Source organism: Etheostoma spectabile, chromosome 11, assembly GCF_008692095.1.
Source record: "Etheostoma spectabile isolate EspeVRDwgs_2016 chromosome 11, UIUC_Espe_1.0, whole genome shotgun sequence".
Classification (NCBI taxonomy): Eukaryota; Metazoa; Chordata; class Actinopteri; order Perciformes; family Percidae; genus Etheostoma; species Etheostoma spectabile.
The window spans coordinates 23,603,943-23,613,744 of record NC_045743.1 but is presented as its reverse complement, the minus strand read 5'-3'; positions in this window follow the sequence as shown (position 1 = coordinate 23,613,744).

The window sequence follows — 9,802 nt, the reverse complement described above, 5'->3', positions numbered from 1 at the left end:
TGATTAAGAGTGAGGTCTTCCTGAAAGGATTTACACTGAAATACATTTAAATCAGGAGAGACTAGTTGCAGATATGTGACAATTATACACAGCATGATAAAATGTACATTTATATGGACAAAAACTGAATTGATTTAGGAATGTATCGATTAAAAATGAGGTTTTCCAGAAAGAATTTACGCTGAGCTACAGAAGTCATCAAGTTAAAGAATTTTAAAAAGAAAACAAAAGAGAAGAAGTTTACTGGACAAACAATGGGGGTCAGTGATTGGTCGCTAGGTACGCACATTCACAGATCATTCATCGCTCGGTCCCATTCACTGGGCACACTCAACCTGAAGAGCCCAAACATTCGTTGGGTCGTAAAAATTGCCTAATGTTGAGAGAAGGTTGCTAACATGGCTTTGTTGTTCTTCTTTAATCTTATGTGGGTTGCCATGTTTTTGAAGGAGGTGGAAGAGCAGGTGACCAAGGTGGCTCGAGGGCGCCACAGACCAACAAGCATATCATTTGCAAAGATCTGCATGCAGGTGCCCCAGTCACACACTTTGGTGTTTCTAGTTTTACAAAGCAATCATTGGGTTTGTAAGCCATGCATAATTGCAGAGGTTTTGGGGGCTGCATCTCTGTAACTTTCCAAAAACAGCTGTCAGACAATCATTCCATCTTCACCCAGCCACTGTTCAAGTCTTCAGAGGTACAGGAACTTGTTCCTCACCCCTTATTTCCACCAACTGCGGAACGTCTGCGGATCTGTTCCGGAACGGCGGCGGAGTCATTAGGTTTTCATTAAAGTCAATATGTGTATTTTCACTGACTGTCCCAACTTCGTCCCAGCTCACACACAACTACTTCTGTCACCCTTTTAATGTACAAACAAGTGCAACACAATGAATGTCTTTGAGTGACTGTCTGAAGGTATGCGATGTTGACCTCATTATAGTGTCCATTGGCCGTTAGGAACAATTATGATGACTTTCCCCAGTAAACCCCCCTGCCCAGAGGTACGCGGATATGCTATTAATTACCTCAAACAGATACAGTAAGTAAGCAAGTTACTGTAGTGTGCTATTCTTATGTGATATATATATTAGCAAAGTGAACTGTATGGAGTTTGTGTTTGTATGGAGAATCTGCCAAGCATTATTTTAATTTATTTTATTTTATTTTAGTTGAGTCAGATCTTTCTGTAAGGACTAGTGTATGTTTTGAGGAGGATCTTGTGTGGTATTTTTAGTTTGTATTTGTGTGTGAGAAGTGTCTCATACGATCCAGATGTAAGGTGTTGGAAAGAGACCACACAGAGGTTCGTCTTGACCTCTGCAGGGTCAGTGCTTCCATTTACTCACGCTACACACCTCCTCATCAACAGACAGCACCATGAAGCCTGCAGGAATAGGTGTGCTGCTCACAAACCTTTTGCTGTGTGGTTTCTCTGTTTACACAACAACATGTGATTGACCTCTCCTTCCATTCTCTCTCGCCTCCACACCAAAAGAGGAGCTGAAAGCAAATCTGTTTCTTGCAACTGTGTAATGGTTTCCATATGGGAGACCTCGGCTCCAAGTCTACCACTAAGAGAGTCTATAAACCTTTGAGGTGCACATGCAGTGGTTTGCAAAGTTCAACTCTGGGAACAAGTGGGGATCCTGGGACAATGATAGAGCTTTTGTGAGCTAGTTCTTTCCAGCTGCTTGTATGCTTATAATTTGGCAGGCAAGGGTGGCTGAAATTAGGAATTACTGTCAAACATTAACAAACAGCACACACACATGGAGCGCATGCAATTGTCCTCACACAGAAACAAGTGCAAACAGTATTAAAGTATTAAGTATTAAAGATACAAAAACACAGTTATTACATTCCCACTTACCAAAGTCTGCATGTATTACGGTGTGCTCCTGCATATATCAACATAAACTCAGTGGTTGAAACCTTTAAGAGGCTTTCACACACACTGGTGATAAAGAGCAACTGCTGCTGAAATGGAGCTTGCGCAGGCTGGCAAATGCACCTGCAGTAAGTTAATCAGTCAGTGGGCGTTTCTCAATCTGTGTTCTTCTATGGACTTGTGTCCTTGTGTCCTTGTGAAACGTAATGTTTGGTGGCCAAAGTACTGACCCAATACACAAGTTAACATTTCGCCAAGAACAGTTAAAATCCCCGGATGTGATCTCGACAGCCCATTTTACCGAGGATACTCGGATGGGAACTTGGTGAACTTGGCCGGGCAGGTATCCCAGCATTCAATTCGGGTGTAAAGCGCTTATGGTTTCCGGTACACATATTTTCACAATTTACGTCTATTATTAAATCAATAATTCATTTTTAAGATGTTTTAAGGCGAGAAATCAGCGGTGTAGATTTTGAATATAGGCAGTTCAACGAAAATTGATGGTGAATTAAAAAAGCCTTCGGAGTTTGAAAGCTCCGCAAACCCCGGCGGGCGAGCTTGCTACGCCAGCCGGGGATGACTCTCGCGAGCCGGTCAGTCAGTCAGCTCACAGACCCCTCTGGCCCCACGTCTAGACAGACCACTCTGGCCCCACATTTAGACAGACCCCTGCAGCAAAGCCAGGTCCACAATTGTAAGATATTTTAAACAATTTTTTCCGCTGTCATATATATATCTGTCCTCCTCATCCTGGCTCTCCTCCCTCGCAGGCTCCTCTTCTGCCTCTCGGTAACGTATACAGATGGCAGTGACTAACTCCCGAACAAAGTTACAAGGATTTTTTCCCCGCCGTTGTGTCGGTATTTATATAGTTATTGGCCCGTGATACTTAATAGCACTTTAATTGAAAACCTGGAAGACTAAACAACAAAATAACAAGGCGGTGTGAAGGGTGACCGTCCTTGCTTTATTATGAATACACCCATCAAAGCTAACTATAAAGTGGCAAGCGCCCTCTTTGCTGGGGGTGTTGCGCAATAATAGGGAGAACGCTTCGTCTCAAAACTGTCAACAGCGTTTTGTGTTCTTCTGAACTTGCGAGTTCAGTCTTCCAGGTACAGCCAGCAAGTACGGTCTCCCCAAGAACACAAGTCCGTTCTTTGCTTACTTGGTATTGAGAAACGCCCAGTAGTGTCTCGGGCCGCTTATACAGACCAGCTGTGCAGTTCTGCACTCTGGAGGGTCCCTTGGAAAAGCAGCACATTTCCTTTCATGCTGGAATCAGGCAGATGATAAATTGGGATCCAACAAAGGCGACCATTCAGCCTCGCTAAAAAGCATATATCCAATTGCTTGTGGATGAGCGATGAGCGAGAATTATGCCCCACAATTTTATGTATTCCTCACTCTCCGCCTACAACAGAATCGCCCACGTAGACACCAGAGTTGCTGCTACACAGCTCTTAAAGCTTTAAGCTGGCCTGAGCCAGGATTTTGTAGTATCTTCTCTGATAAATATGGTGTTTTAAGAGATTACAAGTCATACATCAACACTGTTCCATCTAATTTTCTCATTAATTGAGGTGTGTTCTGTTGTTATGTATGCCTGTATGATGTGTTAAAAGGCAGCCATTGGTAATGAATTAGCCATTTTTATTTTTTGGCACCGCCCTCAGCTGATTACACCGCCCAATTAATTAAGGCATTGCCTCAATTATGTGAAAGCAAGCACTAATCTACCAAGGAGAGTACCTGTGTTTTTCACCCAAGGTTCGTGACTGTGAGAGGTTTAACCATATCAGGAATGGGGAGTACTTCTGAGATGAAATTTCTGGTTCTGGAGGACCTTTGTCAAGTCAGTAAAAAATAACCCTGTTGATGTCATAGTGATGTCATCAGGTTTATTTCAACTTGGAGAGTACAAATTTATAGAAGAAAGTCTGCGTTGCAAATTTGGAGCATGAGGTTTGTATAAATTGGACATTAACAAACAGAAAGCTTTACCTAAATACTTTTTGGGTTGCATTGAAATGTTTTTGAATATGAAATCCTGAAAGTCTGGATATTCCAGGTCAAAACAATTTTTTTTTATATTTGCGACACAACTATTTTAAACACCTGCTTTCACGTATTTCACCTTTAATTCTTTAAAATCAAGTTAATTTCTAAACGTTGCCTTTATTTATAAAATGCAAAAGTATATTTAAATATTGAAAATTCTTAAATTATGTTTTGATGCCTGAACTTTACAAGACTGCATGTTGATACGATCAGCACACATATCTATGTTGTGAGGGAAGCAAACCTTCATGTGATGCGCGGTAAGTTAGCAAAAGGTTTGCCTTGGGATTGACCCTTTCAACTGTAGTGCATTCTCTGTGGATCTTCCAGCCAGTGCCACACAAAAGCTGGTTGAGCTACACAAAATGACTACAAATGACCCAAGTTGTATATAAGAGACACAAAAAAAGGAGACTCTAAATGACTGAAAAGGGACACAAAACTACCAAGATCGTACACAAAATAATTACAGAGACACAAAACAACTAAAAATAGATGGAATATGATCACAAAGATACACAAAACGACTACAAAGGGACGCAAAATGACTAAAAGTAGAGTTTGGCCTGGGTGGCCTTTTACATATCTGTGCTCAGGGGCCCACTGTTTGATAATCCGTCCATGACGCGCTGGACTACATCCCATGACTTTGGGCTGCAGCGTGACGTTCAAGCACAACTACATAAACATCAGTGTCAACATCTTTAGGACTCTTAGTAGCATAGTAGTGACTGTACATGACAATGTTCTTTCGTATTTCCATTCCATTCCAAATCCTGTCTGTCATTATAAAGTATCCAACAGCATCAGTCTTTACATTAGCTGGGGTTGTGAAAGTTGTCTGTAGCTCTAATAAGTGTGACACATATTAAAATATTACCAGAGCATTCAAACTCTTTTTAAATAAAAACAAACTGTATATTGAGATGCAGGCAAAAACCAGTAGGTACCTGCAAAAGAGGAAAAAATGGTCTAAAAAACACTTTATTTGATTTGCACATTATACAATATATGATCAATAAATAGAGATCATATTATTGCTTTACTTGTCTTTTCTCATTTAAATGAAAAAGAAAAAAATCTTGATATGGACAATATTGTTCTCCTTTTTCTACTACACACACGCACACACACGCACGCACACACACACGCACACACACACGCACACACACACACCTTCACGCCTGCCAGTGTAAATTACGGTCCAAAAATATTGCCAATGACATCATGACATTCATTGACCAGCAATGAAACCTATGATCTACACTGTGCCTGTCAACTCAGCACTGTTTAACAACACTGACTGTATGAAATAAATACTAGCAACTGTGTTGCTCTGCTTTTCCCTGCATTTCATCTGATTACTTAAGCTCTACAGCTGTCAGCGTCAGATGCCTATTGGCTAGTGGCCTAGTAGCTGGTGGCCTAGTGGCCTAGTGGCTTCTAAATACATTAATTCTGTACATTAATTTTCACCATGCACCACTGATGTTCTTGCTTGCTCCGGCCATTAAATCCACAGGTACAAGTACAGACACACGTGCAATCCATTTCTTTCTTACACACACACACCGACACACACACACACAGAATTCCTTAGGGACCACACATGACGCTTGCTGGTGTTAAAGTTGTTAGGCACGGTCTGTGCTGAGCTCCATTCCCAAAATGCCTCCCAGTTGTAACTTGAACTCTTTGAGGAACACATGGGATGAGACACACAGCCACTCCAAATCTCAATCTCTCTCCCTCTGTCTCTGTCTCTCTGCACTTTATACATGATCATACTCATTTAAAACATTGATAAGGTGCAGTCAGTAGCCTCGGGCCCCTCAGGCCTGGGACAGGTTGTAGCAGCATGGTATCCTTTTAACGTTGTCGGACAATTCTGCAACACACGGCCTGCTGCGTTGCATTTAATTCCAGTGGAGGAAGAATTGTGCTCTTTACATTTGCGAATGGGCGTTTTTTTTTCTTTTAAATTTTCACAACAGAAACCAGAGCTCATGTTCTCTGACCAAGTGTCCATGTTGTCTTCTTTAATTGTAACTGCAATTTGTTTGTAATCCTACAAAACTGTAGCTGTCATGCTCAGGCAGTGTGGGAATAAATCCTTGCTAAAATGTTAGCATTGAAAGCAATGCAGAGTTTTGCAGGATCTTTCAATTTTAATACATGCTCCTCAAAAGAATGAGGAAATGAAATTTCAAGAAAAGCCAGACACTTGTTTTTGTGCATAAACAAACAATAAGGGAACAACTTTGACATATTATCACCTTTTAAAGATGTTTTGCAAACACTTTGTCCAACATTTGGAGTTGTGTTCCTTCTCACCTGATGAATGAACAGTACGTCTCCTTTTAGCTCTCTTTTGGTTTTATATCCATGTCTCTTGGCTAGATTCTTGAGTCAAATATATTGAATCATTGAAATGTGATACTACTGTACATTCCTCCACATTCTTGGCATTTGTTTATAATCCATTAAAACAACATCCAGTTAAACTGCATAATAAGTAGCCATGTGTGTAGTGAATATTGGTACCAAAACATAGGACTGATCGAATGCTTAACTAATCATTAAGGAATGATTAACTATTCGTTACTTTTTTGTTGTTGTGTGTACCTTTTTGTAAAGTGTTGCCGACTGAGTTAAATTCAAATATGGATTGCATTTAACCGTAGGTGTTTTACAAAACTGACACATTTTATATTTCTCATGTGAGTTCAAGTGATAAAAGTTAAACATGTGGATTATTAATTTAAACACAGAAAAGGACAACCTGAAACACAGCACATTTTCAGACCTGTAATATTAGCGGATTTCTGTTTTGTTATACTCTAGTCCATACTGTGTAAAAATGCCCTCTTTAATGGCTTTAATAAAACATTTTAACACTTTGTGTTTGTATTCTTGTAATTTACATGCTGCTGATAGCAATCCTGTGTCCTGTTGCTCAGTAATAACTGCAGTGGCATTGCTACTGTCCATCTCCCCTCCACTGTAAACACTATGTAACATTTTATTAGGCGAGAATATGATAAGATTCAATATCACAACCGATGCGAGTCTATTATTGCCCAGAGAAGGTGCACACAGGCTCTTGCAACAGTATTTTTATTTCATGCGGAAAAGCCCTCGCCTCGAATATCTATCTCTGACACCTCTATAAATGTCTGCTCCGCCGCTGTGATGGAAACCCTCCCCCCAGTCACATACATATTTATGGGGCATGTGATGCAGCAAAGCAGGGCTTTACACAAACAAAAAATGATCTGTTAGAAGACAAACACAACCATCAAAGCGTAACTCTCGCCAAAATTGCAACCTAGGGTGTTTTTTGAATGTACCCAAGTCAAACTTTCATTTAAAGGCATAATTAAGACAGGAGCACCCCTTTTAACATTTACCATATTTTTGTTTTTTCAGGCAAATGGCCTTTTGAAGGGGAGAGCTAGGGGCGCTACTATGATAGCAGCAAAATCTCTATTTTTAAAACACTAAGAAGGCTCGACACAACATGAAACTCAAAGTATCACCAGGGGCTCCACACAGGAACTCAGCATTCAGGACAAAGGGTTTACTAAAAGGAAAGATTTTGAACGACTCACTTTTGCTGTTGGTGTTTTCGCTCATTTTGCCAGTCAAAAAGAAACAATCTCCAACTGTCATAATTGAAAAACAATATTGACCGTGTAGTTGAAAAAAAAGACCCTTTTATAAGAATATTTCCTCCTATGGAGTCCAGTCATTCGCATTTGGAGATTGACAATTTTTGACTGACAAAATGGCGGATAGCGTATACAACAACTGCTAACGTGAAGTACTCAAAAACTCTTTTTAGTAAACTCTGTGGACCCAAACAGTGTCCTCAATGCTGCGTTCATGTGTAGAGCCCCTGGTGATACTACGAGCAAGGTTTCATCTTGTGTCGAGTCTTCTTTGTGTTTTAAAAATAGAGATTTTGATGCGATTATGGTAGCGCCCCTAGCTCTGACCATTTGACTGAAAAACAAAAATACAGCCAATCTTAAAAGTGGCGTTTTCCTCCTAGTTATGCATTTAAACAAAAGTTTGACTCGGGTATATTCTCAAAAAGACCCTAGGTTGCAGATTTACGCTTTAAAGCTAATATACAGAATATGCAAAGCACAGTCAATTTTCAGCTCAAATTTAAGCTTGCTTCCAAGAACTTATTTAAATGCATCAATACATTTAAATTAAACTTTAATTAATTGAAATATGTCGCTCTAAATGCCTCTGTTTAAAAATTTGAATTTTTTTTTCAAAGCTTTTTCTAGCTAATTTCAAGAGTGTATTATTGTAACCACTTTATGTATTTAGTGATTCGCTTTATTCAAAGTGCCTTACAATATGAGACATGTTTAGCATGTGTGGCCCCAGTGGGAGCAATGAAAGGCCCTTGGTTGTTGTTTTTTTGGACGTGTCACGGCTATAATATGATAATTTGCTCACATGATTTGTATTACAGTATGTATTTTCTATCTTATTATCATATTAAGATCAAGTACCAAATGAGTTCCTGCTATAAATTCTAACACAGTGTAGCCTACTTATACTGATGCAACCCCATTTTATTCGACAATTGTTGGTAAAGGCGATTGCAAACAGATGATTTGGGGAAATGCCAACGCTGTCACTTTTATTGCTTCTTTAACCTTTTGTACTGGACGCCCAGAAGAGTGCAAGAGACAGATTTACGTCGCTGCTCGGAAAACAAATAAAACGCTGGTGTGTTTTGGTATTCTTCGTGTCTCGTGGATTGAAGTGGGAATGTAATTTGGATGATGGGATGTGCTGAATTTGGAGCCTTGCTCGAATAATTTAACATTGTAAAAACATCTGAGAGATAGACACAGACTAATCTGTTTTAGGTTCACTTACACTGTAAGCTACAGATGTCTTTGTTTATTGACAATCTATGTAACCCAGAAGGACTTAGAAGTGATGCAACTCTAAGGATTGTTTTTAAGACACAATGCCATCCTTTTTAGTAATTTTTGAGAAATTTAAATGACACTTGTCACTGAAAGAACCATTCTATTCTTTGTGACCTTCACCCACACTCACCAACGTGAAAATTTCAGCTTTGGTAAATAGTTTGCAGTCGGCCCTGCCACGGTCTCTGAAATAATTCTCACGTTACTTGATTCACAAATTGAATCAGAGACACGCCAGGCAGGCCGCTCACCTACCTGCTGGCTTGAATCAAAATGGCATCGCCTCAGCGGGGAATCCCCAGCACGGCCCTTTGAATGGCGGTCCTGTTGAGGAGCAGGGGAATCGAACCATATAACTAACACTGGGCTTCTTGAAACACTCTGAATGAGCCAATCCTGTTGGCATAGTTTGTCTGGGAGGAAGCGGGGGCTGAGGGGAGGTGGGCTTACTACTCCAACCCTGTGGCTTCTTGGAGACTGATACAGTTGGCAATATTGAATCGTAAATCTTGTGTATCTCAAAATGTGCTTAGGAGACCCAGAACAGCAGAACAGAGTTAAAGCCTCTGAAGTAGCTTTTACACCATCATGGGGCACTAAAACCTAGACTTAAAATGATTTAACTGTTCCTAAAAGGCTGAAGGACCCACCATTTACCAATATGGTAAACTGAGAGAGACATTACTAACACATAAAACAGTCATGAGCAAAACAGGAATAAAAGCAAAGAACCTAATGCTTTTTCTGCCCCTTTTAATAAAGAAGACTCTTCAAAAAAGAGATGAGTTGTCAAAACATTGGATATTTAAAAAATGATTTTTTCAATGTAATCCACCTTGAATGAACGCTGTCTGCAGACAGGCAGGCAAGATAAACACACACACAT